Source organism: Mustela nigripes, chromosome 13 (assembly GCF_022355385.1).
Source record: "Mustela nigripes isolate SB6536 chromosome 13, MUSNIG.SB6536, whole genome shotgun sequence".
Taxonomy (NCBI): domain Eukaryota; kingdom Metazoa; phylum Chordata; class Mammalia; order Carnivora; family Mustelidae; genus Mustela; species Mustela nigripes.
The window spans coordinates 140,806,915-140,826,259 of NC_081569.1; positions in this window are offsets into that span (position 1 = coordinate 140,806,915).

Here is a 19,345-nt window from a genome sequence, read left to right on the forward strand (position 1 = left end):
CCCAGGCAGTGGGCACAGACGCAGCCAAATGGGGCCCCAGAGATATTTGCTCGCTTACACCTTCGGGGTTTTGTTCACTCTATTACGATTTTTCATTTCTCCTGTTGGGTGTCTTTGGCTCCCTGAAGTGATGGTCTCAGAGCTGGTGTATCAAATAACAGAACTCGCTGGGATATGGTGAAAGTGGTCCTGTCTCCCTCAGCTCGTGCAGGCTTGGCGGAAGCATGTTGAGAGCCATGTGGGAGCTCTGGGGGCCTACTTCTAGGGACTTCTTTAGAAAGTGGGTCCCTCAGATCAACTATTGCAACTTCAGGGGGTAGGGACCCTTCTGAGAGAAGCGAAAAGTCCCCTTCAGCTTCCTCTCTCCCTTCCACCCTGGCATCGGGTATCATAGTCTCTGAACTCTGGTTTGGGTTGAATTGTGTCCCGCCACACTGTGGCGTCCTAACCCCCAGTGCTGTGACCTTGTTTGGAGACATAGTCTTAACAGAGGGAATAAGTTAAAGTAAGGCCATTCGCGTGGGCTCTCACCCGACAGGACGGCTGTGGAAGTCTGGACACAAAGCCACACAGAGAAGGGGAAGGCCACTTGAACATGAAGACGGCCATCTACCAGCCGAGGAGCAAGGCCCAGAACAGATGCTCCCTCGGCCCTCAGAAGGAACCCACCCTCCCAGCACCTTGATCTCAGACTTCCAGCTTCTGGAACTGTGAGAGACAACAGTCTTGTTGTGTGAGAACCCCTGGTCTGCGGTATTTTGTTATGTCACCCACGCACCAGCTGTGTGACCTTAGCAAGTTGCTCAACCTCTCTGGGCCACACAATGGGAGAATAACAGTCAGTACCCACCCAATTGGCTTACTTAAGTGAGCAGCATACTTGGACCGCACAGAACAGTGAGGCCATCGGGCCCCCGCACAGCCCTGTGGGGCGGGCAGAGAGCTGGTAGGACTCCCCAGGGATGGGGAAACTGAGACATGGGGAGGAGAAACGATCACCTGGTGATCACCTCTCAGTCAGAACTCAAACTTGTCACCTCTCAGTCAGAACTCAAACCCAGGTCTCTGGACTCCAAACTCCGTGCTCTTGCTCTGTGAGGCACTGCCTCCTAGTGGCCGCCTCAGCCAGATGCTGACGGGACGGGTGACGGGACCGGAGCTTTGAGGCAGGGGTGCGGACTCCCCGCACAACACCATCTCTGTGAGCCTGTCCTCACCCCCGCTCCCCCTTCTCTAGAAGCCACTGCTCTGGAAGCTCTAGGCAGTTCCCACGGATTGAGGCCCCACTATGTGCTAAGGGACTGAAGATAGTTTGTGCTCATCAAACACTGCAAGGTGGGTGCTCGTATCCCCATTCTAAGAGGGGTGCCAGGTGACAAGGGAGGGACCTCCCTAGGCTCAGGGCCACGCCGTCGGGAGGCTCTGGCACTGGGGTTCAATCAACACTGGTGGAAAGCTAGGCCTGACACCCCATCCCTTGTCTCTGGGAACCCCGACCACTCCCCTCCCTGGAGGCAGGGCTGGGTCCGGAGGCATGAAAGGGATGTGGGTCCGGGCTGGGCGAACAACAGGTGCTGAAGGAGGTGAGTGTGGGCGCGGACAAGCAATGGGCTGCCCACACTCCTGGCTATGTTTTGGGTGGGCTTTATACAGGAGTCTGGCTGGGCAGCGGGGGTCCCCTCTAAAGGGCCCGGGGGGCCCTCCGGTGTGAACTTTGCCACCCACCACTCGCGAAAGATCAGAGCAGGAGCCCATGGGGCCTGGCCTCTTAGTAATTGGCTGGGGGCGCTGAGCCTCAGCTCAGCCTAGGGGGCAAAGGCCCTCGCAGTCACACAGCCAACGCACTTGGAGGGTCAGAGGCCACCTGTCCTCGCCTGGCCCAGGATTAAACTTTCAGTGGCTGCTTTTCAAGGTTCCCCACGAAAGAAGGGGAGCAGAAAGGGAAGGCGTTGTTTTCATGCCTCTTGCTTCATTTGCATAAGGTGAAAAATGTTTCCATAGAAACAACCAGAGTCTGTAATTTTTGAATAGCGATTTCTGCACAAAGCACAACCTGTCTTTTTGCGAAAGGGGATTAAGAAATTCTCAGCAGCATTTCTACCACAACAAAAGGCAAAGTCATCCAGTTTTGGGAGAGCTGCTCCGGAGGGGAAGGTCCGGCTCCGGCCTCTGCCCTCTGCAGGCCTCAGCTTCCCGACCTGTGAAATGGGGCCAGGGAGGGCCATGCTCGCAGGAGCCACCCCCATCCGAAGGGGGGCAGGGCTGCTAAGAAATCCCCGCCCCCGGGCCCCTCAGCGGGGCTTTGGATGCCGGCCTCTGGCAGAGTTTGAGCAGGCTTTCCAGAAGAGGCTGGAGGAGAGGCCCGAGGGCCAGCCAGCTCCAGGGAGAGGCCCCCCTCTGCAGCTGTGTCCCTGTGGGCCCCCGCCGGCTAGTGGAGCAGAAGGCGGGCGCTGTGCCTGGGCACCTCTGCCCCCTTGTGGCCCGAGGGCCCTGCAGCACCCACTTGCCCCTGCACCCCAGGCCCGCCAGCAACCCCCACCCCAGGGCTCTGCCAGGGGCTGGCCTCCCCAGGGTGGGGGCTGCGGGTTGGGTCAGGCAGGGAGAGAAATCCCCCAAATCGTCCTGAAACTGGTCTCCCCCGCAGGTCTCTGGGCAGGTAGCGCCCCACAAGTGCTCACTGGGGCACCCTGGGGAAGGCAGGGTACTGGCCAGCCTCTGCAGGTCTGACTGGGGATCAGGATGTGGAGGCTGAGTCCAGAGGTCCTTGTCTGCTTCCCCATGTTACAGATGGGAAAGCTGAGGCCCTGGGAGGCCTGCCATCGCCATGGCCTCTGTCCATCCTGTGGACCTGGCTGTAGTGACCCCACGGGCTGCGAGACAGCGTCCTGGGAGGACCCCAGGCATCTTCCTTCCTCCTCCTCCTCTAGCTCTGGGCTGCCGGGGGAGCTGAGAGGGAGCCCTCCTCACCCTGAGGGTCCTCATAGCCAGTGCAGGCGGCACAGATGAGCCCTGAGCAGCCCATGGCACCGGTGTGGGAACGAGCCTTTCGATGGTCTTCCCCTTCCAATTTTCCTGACGACTATTTCTTAATGAGCAATATTGACCACAGGGGATGGTGGCCTTTGGGGGGGTAGGAGTGTCTGTCTTAAGTCCCGCACTTTGGGAATCCCTCCTCCTCCAGGAGGTTTCTGGAATGTTCTGCCACTTACCTGAGCACCAGGTCAAGGGAGAACCGACCGTGAATCCAGCCCCCCGCGTCCTGCGGTGGGACAGCCTTTAGACAGATGCCACTCGGGCACGATGGCGTGCAGGGAGCCCACGCAGACGGGGGTCTGGGCCACTCACTGTGTAGGAGCTTGCCTGGAGACACACAACACCTTCTCTGCTGTGTGACCTGGGCAGACTTCCCTCCCACTCCGAGCCTCAGTTTCCCCATCTGTGACATGGGGCGGGCTGTGAGTGAGTTTCTTTTCTGATGGACTGAACCAAAAACTCGGGTAAGGATCTCAAACCGGTGTGGTCCCACCTGCTCCCGCAGCGCCCCATCCCAGGACAGTGAGGGGAGGGTGAGCAGAGCCATCAGGGAGCTCCCTCCCCTGCCTGGTTGCGGAAGGCCCGGCTCCCCCAGGTAGATAAAAGATAAAAGCTTAATGCAGTTTGGCGACCTGAAAGTCTGCCGGAGGGGACGGCCTCCAACAGGCCGCATCAAGGAGCCAGGCAGATGGGACTCGGCAAAGATGAAAGCACCCTCGAGTGTTGCGGGACATAGGCAGTGCTCACAGTGGCCGTGAAGGCAACGAGAGAGGACCCTGAAAAGAGGGGAGAGGCAGGAAATGTTCTGGAATGTGGGGGAAGGTGTGTGGTGAGGCAGGGGGAGCTGGCGGAGGGAAACATGGTGGGGGGAGGGGCTCCTGGACAGGAGGTGAGGGAAAGCCTGGGCTCACCTTTGAGGGTCCAGGAGGCAAGGGCCGGGAGGGGGGGCTCTCAGGAACCCAGGGAAGTCCCCCCTCAGGTGAGCCGTGTGCGAGCAGTGGCCGGGGGAGCTGGGCTGCTTGGCCCTGGCGTGGGGACAGAAGCCACGGGTCTGCTGAGTCCCTCGCTGGCTTCAGGGTCCCCTTGGCCTGGGGTGAGGCTTACCTCCCAGGCGGACCCCCGGTGGGAGAGTGGGAAGGGGCGGGTGTGCGGGAGGATGGCGTCGGTGGTGTTTCAGGAGAAATGGCCCCTGAAGGGGAAGATGGTTTTACTCTGGGTGTGGAAGGATAAGCCTTTCCCCCGTCTAGGTCATTTAGTCATTGAACATATATGTGCTGAGCTGTGTCCTAGGCTGCGCCGTCAGTGCCCCAAGAAGCCCCAACCTGGGCCCAAGGTGGACTTGTGGCAAACCGCAGTCCAGGTAAGCTGGGGCCCGGACCAGGCAGAGGGGGTGCTGCGAACGACACTGGGGGCCGGGGAGGAGCTCCGATGCGCAGAAGGTGGGAGGAAACAGCCCAGCAAATGCTTGGGGGGGGGGGGGGGGGCCTCCCCGCACCCCAGGCTCTGCCAGCCAGGGCAGCCAGTGCGGCTGGGAGGAGCCCTGGGAAGGGGCATGAGGGGCCTCTGCCACGGCCCTCAGAAGTCTCCTCCAGCTCTCCTGCCTGACCCGGTGCGGTGGGAGGCTCCCGGTGCGGTGGGAGGCTGAAATCCGCTCTGCCCACCCCGGCTGCTTCTCAGGCGGATGCAGTGAGGCCAAGGGAGGGGAAGCGTTCGGAGCCATTAAGGGCCCCCAGGAGGCCCAGGGCTGCCGTGGCGTGGGCATGGAGATGGGTCCACATGGTTCGAGGAAAGCAGGAGCCACCTCCATGGAGACGCTGGTTCCTCGGTCTGCATCCAGTGTGGGGTAGTGGTGGTGGTGGAGAAGGGCTGACCCACCTTCAGGGAGTGTAGCCAAGACGAAGCTTCCAGAAACTTCCAGGCCTTGGGGCCCCAGCCCCAGGCAGGAGGCTCCATCCAAGGGGACAGCTGCTTCTCTGCTCCCTCCCAGCTGGGGGCGGATGTGAGCTCATCTTGGGGCCCGGGGATTTGTGCAAAGCAAGGAAAATCACCTCCAATCCCCTTCCCCCCCACCCAACCCCTGGACGTGAAATGGGGCCAGCGGGCGGGCACTACTGGGCAGGCCTGGGCTGCAGCTGGGGGCTGCCACTGTTCTGACCGCTTCACCGCGGGCCCTGCCAAGCCTCCTGCTGCCCGGGCCTCCCTCCGCCCGGCTCTACTGTCCTGGAAAGGAGGCTCCCGGGGCCAAGAGGCACCCGGTCAGCCCGCACGGACGCCGGCCAAACGGCAGGGTAGACTTTCCATGCGGGGAGCCAAACCAAAGCTCTGGGCTCCATTTTCCTGCAAAAGTAAAACAAAAAATCTGGAACCCATCAGCTGTCAGTGCAGACGGAGGGGCAAGGCTGCCTCTTCGGAGGGACCCAAGATGGGCACCGTGGCTGAGGTGTGGGGCTGAGAATGAGGCCAGGTTCGTGTCCTGCCTCGGCCATCCCCTCCCTGGAATCCAGGCTGAAGGAACTGGGGACCCCGAGGGCTGTGGGGGTGCCGGGGCCAACAAGATGCCAGGGGAGAGCCTCAGTGCTCGGGAACACACCACAGACGCTCAGGACGTGCGAGCCCCAGGGGCTGCCTGCTCAGGGACTCGGTTTCCCCACCTAGTCGAAGGACAGAGCTGCCCAGAGCAGAAGTTTTCAGGGGCTCTGTGCACGCCAGGGCCTGCTCTAGGGGTCTCTACGTCCTTCACTCCTCGACTGGGGCAACTTCTTTGAAATCTACTCCACACTGTGTCTACTGGGAAGCCCAGTGAGGATTTGCTGGGATCCTGCTGCCAGCCGGGATTCCAGGGACTGTCCGATACCAGAGTCAAATGTTCCTCTCTGTCCTGAGAGGTGATAAAGGACAGGACAGGACAGCCAGTGACTCCATCCACCAAGGCCCCGCCTCCTCATCTGTACAATGGGTGTAGCAAGACTACCTCCTTACAAGAGTGGCAAGGATTAAATGAGATGATGCCTCTAAGGTTCTTAGTGGGGGCAGTCAGGCACGGAGTACGTGCTCCATTCATGGTGATGTTTCTGATGCTCCCTATCATTAATGTCCCCAGGGCCCCTTGGGATCGCCTTGGGCTTCCGTAAGATCACACACGGAGCCGTCCTCGCTGGCCGTTACTCACCTGGGTTCATCGTTGGAAGGACGCGGAGAGCAGGAGGCTCACCGAGGGGAGGTGCCCAGCCCAGGACGTCAGAACTGGTTTCCTGGCTTTGAGTTACCCCCTGCAAAGCGTCTCCCTTTCCTGAGGCCACGTCTGCAAACCGTATCCCCCACCCCCTGTGTGCGCGGAGGAGGGAACCAAAGCAGCGTTGATATGTCTTCTTGGGGAATGAGCCCGTCACAGAGGACCACGGGCGCTGCTTTCTGCCCCAGCAAATGGCTAAGTGATGCTCTCTGGGCTCTCCTTCTAATGCACTGGGTGTTTATGGTTTTTTGAAGGGCCTCATCAAAGAAAATGCAATAATGATGCTTCTTGCTGAACAGCGGTTCTTTGGAAGGGATGAATGATTCACATCAGAGACGATGCGGGGACTCTGCGAGCTGGGCCAGCCGAAGCCGGTTCTCCTTGGGACTGTTTTTTATCTCCTTTTGTAGTCTTTTATCTGGGGAGACTCACGGCTTGGGAAGTGCAGGGGAGCCCTTCGCACGAAGCCCCAGTAGGCAGGATGTGAAGACTGACGTACTAGGTGTCTCAGAGCGTCTGCCTTGATCCAACACAGAACTGAGGACATTGGGCAAAGTAGGGAACACGGGGCGGGGGCAGTGCCGGTGGGGAGGACTGCAGTGTTCTGGGACCTCCTTGTCTCTCAGTCCTCGAGGGCCCCTTGAATCCTGGGCCCTCCTCACCGGCCCGGGGTATGAGGAAGCTGTTGCCTTCTTTCTTCTGTCGGCACCCGCTTATTCCTGGCTTTTGTTCTGTCGGGGATGGGGCATGGAGCTCTTGGGGGAGGACGTGTGGGTTCCATGTGGGGTCCTGGAGCAGCTGGTCCTGGGGGAGAAAGGGCTTTTGTCCTTGCAAGGCAGCTCAGGGTCAAGTGTGGACCAGGAGGTTCCCAAGTTGCAGGTCACGCCGGCCCGATGTGGTCAAGCCCATTCGTGCCCACTTGCTTTAAAAAGCACCCCACATCCATGTTGCCGAGTCTGGGAGCCACAAAACTTACGGAGTGGAGGCTGCCTAGCCCTTGAAGTGTGGTTGGTCCAAACGGAGGGGCCCTGTGAGTGTGAACAGCACACCGATGTCAAAGACCCAGAGCGTGACCTATCTCATCAATCACTTTTTACATCGATCACATGTTGAGATGATAATATTTTGGAGACCGTCAGTAAAACACAATTTATTGTGTTTTTTTTTAAAAAAGAGTTTATTTATTTTTTTTGTCAGAGAGAGAGGGACAGACAGACAGGCAGGAGAAGCAGGTTCCCCGCTGAGCAGGGAGCCCCATGTGGGACTTGATCCCAGGACCCCACCATCCTGACCTGAGCCAACCAGGTGTCCGAAATACAATTTTTATTGTTAAAATGCATTTCACCTGGTTGTTTTCGCTTTTGAACGTGGCCACCAGAAGATTCTTAGTTACCCATGTGGCTGCATTTGTGGCTTTATTTAGATTTCTACTGGAAAGGCTTGCCCTAGAAGAGAGCCGGGGAGGCGTTCGGCCATCGTGGCTCGGTGGTGGAGTTATGGCAGACTCTTTTCTTTCCCCCTTTTATTTGTATGTTTTCTAAGTTTTACTGAAACTCGAAAACTGGCCCCCAAAAAGCACGGTTCCTGTGGCTCTTAAGGCATCGGGGGGCTCTCCGGGGAAGTGGAACTGAGCTGTGCAGGCAACAGTGTTACCAACTGTGAGCCGGGGGTAGGGGAGCAGCAAGAGAATGGGGGCTGCCAGAGCTCAAGGGCTGAGAGCGAAGGGTCGCAGGCAGGGTTGTTGGGGTGACCCAGGAAGCGGCTTCAGAGGCAGCTTTGCCTTGATGGGGGAGCGTCTTGGGGGTGCAGGGCGGGAAGCTGCTCTTCCTGCTGGAGGCAGCCTGGGCCCCCTCTGTCGGTCACATCACTCCTGCAACTGGGGTGGCCCTGGAGGAAAGCATGCCCCCCCCACCCCGGGGCTCCACCTCCTAGACAACAAGATGTCACAGGTGTAGCCAAGCCTGACTTAGTTCCCTGAATCCCGGGATGTACCTGGGCCTCTGTGTGCTCCTCCACCACCATCCTATGAGGTAAGAGCTGTCACTGCTTCCATTTCACGGAGCAGGACCCAGAGCCACAAAGTAGCCCATGGGTGGAGAGGGAGGGGTGGGGCTCATCCAGGAAAACCTCAAGCCCTTGGCAGTGACTTTGTGCTGCCCGCTGTGGGGCCACCCGCTTCCAAATAGCCCGAATCCCGGACCACTGCTGTCCCGCTGAAAGAGACCGTGAGCCCCGTTTGCAAAATTAGGGTCAGCTCTTACTGGCCTGTTGCCCCTAACTCAGTACACCCTAAGTCATGCCGTCCCTATGTGTCATCAACATGAAATTACTGATAAGATATTTCACCTCCTTTTTATGTTGTGTGACTGGCTAGAAATCCGGCATCCTGTCCCTGCTTAGAATCCATCTATCTTGTCTCTCCGTCTTGGGCCCCCGAGAGAACCAGGCAGCTTTGGCCATGGTACGAGACATGGAGGCCCCAGAATCTGGAAACTTACAGGACTGGCCTGGGATAGCAAATCCGTCCATCCCGCAGGCCAGCCGGTTGGGGGGGCCCCCCGGGGGCCCGGGGTTGAGGGGGATTCAGAGGCAGCATCTGGCTTCAGTGAGGACGAGCGCCGTGGTTGATTAGCAATGCCTGCTGTGAACACTGAAGACCCTGGGCCTCTCCTCCGTGGACTGACGGTGGGTGGGCACGGGGAGCCCACGCTGAGGGCCCATCTGGGGAGCACCCCCTTCTCTGCATTCCTGCAGCCTTTACCGTTTGAATCTGGCCTGAGGCCAGGCATCCAGCCTGGGCCACTTTACTTCTCTGAGCCTTGGGCTCCACCTCCGGAGAATGGGCACAACGAGCCCTACTTGGCAGGACTGCGGTTGAGGGAGAACGCAGGTGCAGTGCGTAAAGGGCAGGTGCGCAGTAGATGTGGAGTAAGGGGTGAGATCCCCGTTGTCCCTTCTTTCAATTCAGGGTCCCTCTGGGCTTCCGTTCTACTCAGGACACATAGGCAAAGTCCGTTCCCGCCCGAAACCCTCTCGGAAGGCACGCAGCTCCTCTCCGTGCTTGCCCTGCGATTTCTCTGCCCCGTCCAAGGCCGAGCGGGGCCTCCTGCTCGCTGTCCCTCTGATGGTCCCCTCCTTCAAGGCCAAGGATGGCTTCGGCCCTCGGCAGGCTAGCACAATGGCCCTACCATCTTGGGCTCCCTTGGCAGACACGCCGCTGCCGGCCCCAGGGGGGACCTCCACACCTATCAGACAGTTGACGGAGTCGAGACACTCTGCCAGCCCCGTGTTTCTTTAATTACTCCCTCCCGGCCACTGTAGACAAGGACGTCCTCTTCCCGGCCTCCCCGTAGGACGCTGGCTCCTCTCCAGCCGAGCGTGCCGTGGTCTCCCGTGGCCTGCGCGAGTTAACACCTCTCTCAAGACGCTCTGGGTTCTCTTCTGGGGAGGAATTTACATCCAGCAACATCTGGCCGAGAACAAACAGGACACGGCGAACGCGCCGGCGAGCCAGAGGCTTCAATTAGGGAACAGCCAGCTTTCTCTGAGTATGACGGGGAAAGTAATTCTCTGGCCAACGGAGTTTAATCAGAATGTTTTATGCAAGACGTATCCCTAACCCCGACAAATCTTCCCCCTCTTGCTGGAAATTAAACAAATGTATTGTCAGTGCGGATTCCGATGAGTGCATAGACAGACCTGGGTGCTGGAGGGGTCGGGAGCCTGTGGGTTTCCGCGACCCGGGATGAGAAGGGACCCAGCGCGCGGGGTTTGTGGGGTCCGTTGGGCTCATTAGCAACTCCTGCGAGCCATCCTGTCGCTTCTGTGGCTTCTGCCTCCCCCCAGTCCTGGAGCAGGGCCCCGTCTTCTGAATCACATCCTGAATTCCCTCTTTCCACTCCTGCCACCCTGTCCTTCGAACATGTGCTCGGGCATTTGTCTGCCCAGGAAGACTGTGTCCGATTGTCTTCATGCCCCTGGCACCGAGGACAATGCCTGGCACGCAGAGGGCCTTGAACAACTGTTTGTGGGAGGAAGAGAGGGGAGGAGGGGGCCGGGCGGTGGGGCACAGGGGCCTTCCTTCAAGGGGTGGTGTGGTCTACACTGCCTGCTGTCAGTCTGGCGAGCATAGCTGTAATTTGGCAGGTTTTGACCTGGAGAAATTCAGTTGTGCCAACCAGGACAGGGGCACAAGGCTGGATGGCCTCAGCTCTGGGTGCAGGGGGAGTAAGCGGGGTGGCTGACACATCCGGGGGCGGACAGATCTCGGGTTGGTGGTAATGGGAGCAGAGGGAGGGCAGAAGAAAGGGGGAACGGCTTCATCCCACAGAGGGGGCTGCTTGGCTGTGTCTTGAAAGCAGAGGGACCGAGGCCCAGAGCGGTGACTTGCCTAAGGTCTCCCAGCAAGGACATTAGTGCCCAGGCTTGTGCAGGAGCTCTGAGCTGAGCACCTGTGGGTTCCCGGTTACACTTCCCCAGGTGTTTCTGGTAGAGTGTAGATGCCTGGATCCTCAAGCGGGGCTTTCCAGGGGCTGTAGAAGGATCAGCCAGGGAACGTCAACGATTCCAGCCCTCCAGCCCCAGCCAGGCCCTGGGGAGCTGTGGTTTCGGGGAGGCAGGAGGGCCCTGCTTCCGGGGCTGGGACAAACTTCCCAGGCAAGTCGGATGCCTGGATGGACTGGGGGCAGTGGTGTGGACCAACCATTTATAAATGACTGTAAATATCAGTGTTTCGGTGACGTGAGTGCTCACTTGTGTCAAGATGGGAAAGCCAGCAGGACGGGGGTGGCCAGCCCTTGCCACTCCTCTTCCTGGGGGCCAGGGATGCCCACTGCTCCCAGAGCATCTGAGGCCTGGGGGGAACGTGTGGTGCCTGAGGAGCCTGTGGACCCCCTCCAGCAACCAGAATCCTGCCCCCCACATCCTGCCACAGGGATGCCTGTGTGTCCTTCTCTCTTTAAGTTGGTCTTGCTATCTCAACAGCTCTGACTTCCAGAGTGAAAGGCAGCAGCCACCCAGGCGGGCATTGCAGAGTGATGGATTCTGGGGTCAGACAGGCTGGCGTCCTCCTTATGTTATTGGTGCAGAAAAAGAGCTTGAGGTCAGAATGGCCCTCATCCGTGTTCTCGCTTAAGGTATGAAACCAAACTGCTTGGGCTGAGCCTTTCCTCATGAGAGACAAGAGAATGGGGGAGCGTAGGTAAAGACTGTGCTGGTGGCTGGCAGACAGCTGTGGCCTGGCTCTGGGGGGGTTTGAGGGGATGGTGGCGGGGGTGGGGGTGGTGGAAAATGCTGAGGTTTCTTCACACTCCCCAAGCCCGTTGCCTTGCCCTCGGCCTCTCTCCGGCTCACGGCTCCCTGTCTTCAGCAATCTGCAAGGACAGTGACCACCGTCAGGTCGTGGAGGGAGGGTGGTGGGTGGGGGCGAGGCCCTCCCTTCTCCAGACGGGAGCTCGTGGAGCCAAGGACATGATAGAGCCCGCGAGACACCGGAGAAGGGGCGCGTGTGCGGCCTCTACCAGGAGGAAGAGGTCACACCCGTTTCTCAGATCAGGAGACTGAGGCTCAGAGAGGCAGCAGGTCCCCTGGGGCTGGCCGGAGGAGCGCTGGCTCCCCTGTGGCCCAGCCCGCTTGAGCCGCTTTGATCTGTTCTGTGCATTTGGGACACGTATGTGAGAGCATGTGTAAAGAATCAGGCTTTAAAGCAAAAGGGTGTGACGGTACCAGACTCAGCCTTTCCCTGTCGGAGGGAGACCGAGGGTGAGTGTGGCCCACATCGGGGCAGGGAGCCCCCCCCACCCCGGGCCGTGGACAGGATGTGTCTGACCCTCTCCTCCTGGCAGGACACGGACACCCGCACGGTTGTTTAGAAGGGGTGGCTGGGCACCCTGCCTGAGATGTCCCCAGTCACCCCTACATGCTCCAGGAGGCCGCTGGCCCCAGGGACCGGATTCTCCAGGCCTTCCCCGAGGCGCATCCATTCGCCACGGGCACAGATGGAGAGCCGCGGTGCGCTAGGAGGCAGGAAGCTTACCCACGCTCCTCGCCAGCAGATCAAATGTGCCCCGGCTGGGCAGACATGGGGATTAGTGCTCTCTTGTCCCCCGAAACCTCGATGCTTGGTCTCATCTCACAAACACTCTCTCCGTGGCAGTGCCAGGCAGCTGAGCTCTCACGGAGGGGGCCACTTGGCCCGTGGGGTCCAGAACGCAATGGCCAGATCTTCCCATGGCCTGTCCCGCTTGACCGCCTGGCCAGTCATGTCCACACCTGGGCCTCATCCACAGGAGGCCTGGGCCCGCGGGCTCACCCAGGGGGCTAATGAGCAGCTGGCCTGTCCCCGGGGGGTGGCTGGGGGCGGTGGTGTGCAGAGAGCACTGCACAGGGCAAGGGGGCTGACCGGGAGTGGGGGTGACCGGAGGGCATGAAGGAGACCGTTAGAATCGGGCTCAGGAGGGGAGAGGTCAACCAAGGGACTCCCAGCTCCTTAGGAGACCGCGCTGTGGTGGCGGCACTGGGGGACATCCCGAAAGCCACGGATCTGTGACACCCCCGCCCCCACACACCCCACATCCCCATTTTTGCTCTGTCTCTCCCTCAGGCACACAGGCTGGGCTATGCCCTGAGAAGGGGCCTGGCCCTGCGTCCGAGGCCCTTGTTGGAGGCTGTGGCGGGGATGGCGTGGTCCGTACAGGCGCCTGCAGGTGGGCGGTCCCCAGGTGCACAGCCCATTATGGGGCCAGATCCCCCGGGAGCCCCTTCCCCAGGCTCAGGGTGGTGGGGGCCTTCCCACTGCAGCGGCAGGACAGCAGATCCAGAGAGGAGCTGGAATGCCGTTGTGGGTTCCCGCCATCTCCTCGGTTAGTCTGCATGGGGGCTCCTGGCCCCAGAGTCCGGCCCTGTGGCCCGGGACACCCGGGATTTGGGTTCTCTGCCCCTTGGAGTGGCCATTGGCCTGAGGAATGGTTTCTGCACAATGGTTTCCCTCTTGCTCCACTGGGGTCAGCCACCCCGGTGGAGGGCTGGGTGGGGGGCTGGGAGGCCCAGATTCCTCCAAACCCTGGGTCCTTCTCCCTGGGCCTCCCTGGCTTGGGATGCAGACCTTTCCTCAGACTCTCCGAGACCCCAAGCTCCTGTGGGAGGGGGGAGGGGGGCCTGAGGTCTGTCTGCGTGAAAGCCTTCGTTTGGTCCCATTTCTGGGCCGCAGCTTCGCAGATAAAACCCAGGTCGCTCTGGGTAGAACCTGGGCAGGGGGCTGAGGGAGCCTCGGTGTTCCACAAGCCCTTCCCTTGGGGTTCTCAGTGGGGGAAGTGAGGGCGGGTGGCCTGCACAGACATGGCTTCTGTCCCCTGACCCCTGACTCTCTGCGCCGGGGAGGCACCCTTGGGGCTGACCTTGCACAGTGGGGGGTGTTGGACGGGCATAGCAGCTGGTCATCGGGGCTCCCGGCATTGGGGCTCCCAAGAGCTGGTGCCCTCAACTCCCTGCATGACTTAGGGGACGCGGCGGCCTGCTAAGGAAGGGGCTTCGGTGGGGATGGGGTGGGGGTATCTAGCTCGGTCCTGAGGTGAGGAGGGAGTGATGGACGTGAGACTTCCCTCCTCAGCCTGCCCCCGGTTCCCGGAACTTCAGTCCTGCCTCGTGGGGGGCCAAGCCAGGCCGCCGGCGTCGGTCTTCCCGACTCTCTTCAAGGCGATCCACCCACAGCAAAGCCCCCATGGGAGAGCATCGTATCAGCAGAAGGTCCCTGAGACAAGCATGGATGTGTCTTCCTGGGGTCTTTGTTCACGTGTGTGCCCAACCCTAGGGACAGCAAGTACTGAGGACCTACCAGGTGTTAGAGCAATTGTATAGACGAGTAAGACTGGGTCCCTCTGACAGACACCCCCTTACCTGGGCATGAGCTGTGTCCTCCCTCTGTCCCCTCTGTTCTACCTGACACACAGGTTCGTCCTACCGTCCTGGGGCGGGGGTTGGGGGAGAAGCCCTATAAACATCTTACCCAGCTGGAGCAGATGGAGGAGAGGCAAACACTTGGGCTGGATTGTTGAAGGAGGGCTTCTCAGAGGAGGTGGTGTTGGAGTGGGGTCCTGAGGGGTGAAGAGGAGTTTGATGGCCAGACACGATGAAAAAGAGCAGACAGTGGAGTCTGCAGATTAGGGAGAGACAGAAGCCAGACCCACAACTCTGGAGCTTTGTGAATGAGACTGTTTCTGGGAGGCCCACCGAGGACGTTTCTGCCTGATAAAAGTGAAGATTCAGGAAGGCTGGCTGGAAGCACTTTTCAGGTGTTCCCTGTGATACCCCCTCCCTAGCCTAGTGCCTGCACAGTGGAGTTCTCTGAATTCCAGCGGAATGCATAAATGGGCAGACTCATTCTCTTTCTCTCTTCGACACACATGTACACACATCCCTCCCCCCCCATACTTTTGCAAAAACAGAATATTGAATGGTGGCTGATATGTAGCAAGAGACAACTAGGGGGAAGCTACTCCTTCCTGCTCCGGGATACTCACATATGCTGTTCCAGCGGCCTATGATGCGGTTCCACACTCCGCGTCCACCGCCATTTTTCACGGTGTCCTATGTCCACTGCTCCCATTGTGTTCGCCTGGCCAAGCACAGGGCTGTCTGTCAGTAAATGATTGTTTCCCGAGTTCACGTGTCCAACTCCCGGAAATAGACGTTCAGTACCATTCAGGAAATGAAGTTCTGGAAATGTTGAGGTGTGTGAATTCCCACACAGAGATCCCGGCTAATGTCAAAAGACTGAAGGGCGTCCAGTAAGCAAAGGGGAAAACCGGGGAGCAAAATGGGCCAGGTTTCTGGTGAGCAAACTGTTTCCAGGACGAACTGAAAAACTGGTAGGGAAGGGGTTCCCGGTCACTCATGGAAGGGGCTGCCTCTGTGCGAGGAGCCCAGGGAGGCCCAGTCGTCCAGCCTGGGCCCCCATCCGCAGCCTGGGGGGCAGTGGCGACCCCGGACAGCCACTGTGAGCATTTCTGAGGATAACTGGAGCAAAAGCCTCGCTTAAGCCAGTGTCTGGTGTGGAGCGGGGGCCCTAGCAGAGGCGTGGTTACCGTGGTGGGGGGACCAGGGGGACACCTGTCTGGACTTAGGAATGCCGTTCTTCGCTTAGAAATAGTGTCAGACCTCCAACAGGACATCCTGGCAGTGGGACAACACTGGCCTTGGGTCCTGAGCCCAAATATGCCCTCTTGGGGCCCCCCCCCCCCCCCGCCAGTGTCTGGCATCCCGATCTCGCTCCCTGGCCGCCTGGAACCAGTCCAACCCCCTCTTACGGGCCCCAGACTCAGTTTCCTCACGCAGCAAATGGGGCCGATGGAATGGGCTGACATTTACCAGCAAACAGCGCGCCATTCTCTTGCCCTCTGTGACGAGCGCATCTTTCAGTTTCTGCGAAGGACTCAGTCTCCACAGCTGGCCGGCATTCTCGGGCTTGCTCATCGAGGGCAGAGGCGGCCAGGACCCAGGGCTGAGCCTCTCCTCCTGGGCGCCGGCCCACGTCCTCTCCGGGGACCCACCTCTGCGGGGGCGACTGGAACGGGAGAAGCAGGCTGACTCTCCCTCGCCCACTGAGCCCACTGCCAGCCCAGAAGCAATTTGCTTTCATTATGAAGGTCACGCAGAGTGTGTTTGCAGAAGGACGCGGCTTCCCGGCCGCCTGTACTGCGGGGAAAATTTTCCTTAATTATTTTTTTATAGCCTAACTTTTGTGTGAGAGGGTTTGTTATTATCCCTGCGTCGCTGGAGAGGGATGAGCCCGCAAGAAGAACCATAAATAAAACTTCACTTAATATTCAAAGTCTGCGAGATGGGGTGATGGATTTGGGGAGGGGAGACACTCCCCCCTCCGTGGTGGAACACCCCCGGCTTTCCCCGGAAAGGCAGTCACTTGCAGCTCTGTAATCAGAACCACTTCCTACCTCTGCATTTTGTTTTTCTAACTTTCTCATTTAAAACCTGGATGGACGACATTGTGTCCCATTTGTACGACGTCGAGAGCGAGATGACTCTGGGAGCCGCTGCGCACCAGGCCCCTGGGATGACAATATTTTACCTGGGAATCCGCCTTTGAAACATGGGAGCGTGACAGTGGCAAAGACAGGGCCATGATTTGATCCCCAGATTCCAAAGCTCTGGGGACCAATTCCTGGCAGTGGAATTAATTTTTCTGGAGGAATAGGAGAGCTGTAACATTTCCCTCTATTATTTCGAAGCCACCAGCCTGACTTTCCCTGGGCCTGAACTACAAGCCAGCAAAGTAGAAACAAAGAAGAGGCGGCAGCCATGGGGACCTGGGTCCTCTCGGCCAGGGGCTGCTGCTGTGTGACCTTCTGCTCGTTCCTACCCTTCTCTGGGCGGCAGTCACCTTACCCAGAAAATGGAGGGGCCTGGGCAAGAAAGACATTAATAGCACTCTTTTCTGAGTCGACATTTTATTGAGTCCCTACTGTGTGCCAGGCATCACACTAAGCCCTCAGTGAGCATTATCTCAAGAAAGTCACAGCTACCTCAGAGACGGGTCCAGGGATAATTCATTCCACAAATATTACTGAGGCCCTCCAGGGGCTCACATAGCTAGCTGCAGGCACTGGGTACGCACGATAAACCCGACAGGCAAGGATCTGGCTTACCGAGAGGTTCTCCTAGAGGTTCTGCTCTAGAAGGGAAGATGGAGAATAAACTTGTAAACAACAAAGATCATTCCAGAGAATGAGGGGGGTGAGGTGCTTTGGAGAAAATAAAACAGGATGATATAGAAGATGGTGACTGGAGAGAGGTAAAATGAGAGATTATTATGACAGTCTGCCTCAGGAAGTGATATCCAATCAGGGGTGAAGAGACAAGGGGCTACCCAGACACATGAAGATTGGGGCAGGTAGTGGGCATAACCTGTGCAAAGGCCCTGAGGTGAGTGCAGGGAACACCGCAGATCTGCTCACTCAACACCACTCCAACCCCCACCCCCTTGCCCTCCTGTCCTATAGAGCCTGAAAAGCCAGAGCAATGTTTTTCAGAGGTCCTGTGGTTAAGATCCTACATGAGGGACCCCTCAGGGGACACCTTAGCACTAGGCTGACGACTAGGCTGATGAGGGAAAGGCAGACAGCATCAGAGAACAACTTGCTGGTGAGCCTGGAGGCAGGCAGTTCTCTCCCTGGCATCGCAGATGCTGAGCAGAGAGACGGTAGCAGAGGAACTCTGCTAGAACAGTAGGGGTCAGGGCTGCCCGTAGCCCCTGGTTTGAGCCTTGCCCTGCCCTCGGCCCTGACTTTCCACTGGCATCGCCTGCTGTGCTTCCCCCCCGAGTGCTCCCGTGCACGGGGCAGGTGCCAGAGACTTCTGCCCTCTCCTTGGGTTGCAGCGTTTGGCTAGCGACGGACGCCACGTTTCCCTGTGGTGGAACGCAAGTTCCCTGCTGGACCCGGAGCCGTTGCCCATGGTGATGCCCGTGTTGGAGGGTCCTGTGTCATCTCCCTACTTCCCGGTCTCCTTCCCCACGCCCTGGAGGGGGCTTCCAGCAGTCAACTCCCCCAAGAAGCCACTCTTCCTTGAATTCTGACTTCTGGGTCTGCTTCTGGGAATCCCCAAGAGCTGTGCGCGGATGTTTCTCTTGGTTGTGTTTCGACGCGGGTGGGATCAGCTTTCGTTTCCCTGAGATTCCACGAGGCGGGTGGGGGGGGTCTTTCAGCTTCTCATCTCCCCTAACAACCCCTCCTGATTAAATTAGCGAGCGTGGATGCCGACTCCGGTGACTGAGGACCCTAAGGGGTGCTGTAGCTGTTCTCATTCTCAACAGCCCACTCGCAGGTGGGGGCACAGAGGCTGGGGGCAGGGGTGGGGGGCTGTGGCCCAGGTAGGGCTCCGGGCTCCGGGCTCCATAATCGCCCTGTCGGTGGCCGTTCTGCCTCTAACAGAGATGGATTCTCGGGCCTTGGTCCTGGACTGGCCCATCTGGAGCAGAGATCCGTCATCCTTTGGTAAACGCACACTTTGAAAGAACTGAAAAGGTTAATGGGGCTTCTGCAGGCTCCCAGCCAGCTGCCAGGTAGCAGCTTGGGCAGCCAACGATGGAGCTCATTAGGGGACAGATAGATGAGGACGACGCATTATCTCGCGCCGCAGGCTGAGAAGCAGCCACAGGCCTCCCCTGCCAGCCCTCTCTCTGCGGGCTCTGCTGATAGCCGTGCTGTTTGCTGGGCTTGGAAAACCTGCAGAGCACCTGCTCTGTGCCGGGCGGGGCTGGAGGGCTCAGAAACAGCTCAGCCTCTTCCCAGGAGTCCAGGAGACAGAGAAGGCGCTGGCTGGGACCCATAATGACAGGGGAGAGGCGGGCTGGCGTGCCACTGCCTCCCGCAGGCTCCGCATTGGAGCCCCCACCGATGTCTTGGGCTGAGTGACGGGAGGGGACAGAAAGAGCCTGGGCCCAGCTGAAAGCAAGACCAGCCCTGCTTACCTCTGGGCATCTTGCTAAGTGAGAATCGTGCCTCGTTCCTTAAAGCTCCTGCTAGCTGGTTTCTGTAACTTGCCTCCTAGGTCTTTCCTAATTTGTAAGCCTGGGTCCTGGCCCACGGACGAAATCTGAACACATTTAAGAAGTTTAAAGGGTTTGAGTCACATTCAAATCATCGCAGACCTCCTCCCAGCTGTAGCAGAGGTGACTGCTCCCCACGCCGCACCCCCACCCCTGAACTGGGCCTTGGTCCAGGTCAGAGCACTAACCGTGCTTCCCCATCGGGCCCAGGGCAGAGCCTGCCTTGGAGAAGGGGTCAGAGCACTGTTTGTTGAATGACTGAGTGAGGTGCCTGGGGACACAGGAGGGGACGCTGAGGCCGAGGCAGCACCCACACCCACCCAGGGCTGTGAGTCTGAGTCTGCCATTCTGGGTTGCCAGTGGGGGTCGCGTGGGCACTGTTAGGAGCTCGGTGCGTGGTGGGCGGGTAGATGGGCTCTCTGGGGCACAAGGTGCTCCGACTTAGAGCTCGTGCCAATTTCCCTGGTGTAAACACTCCCACCAAGGCACGGGTTCCAAGCGAGCTGTTCAACAACCAGCTC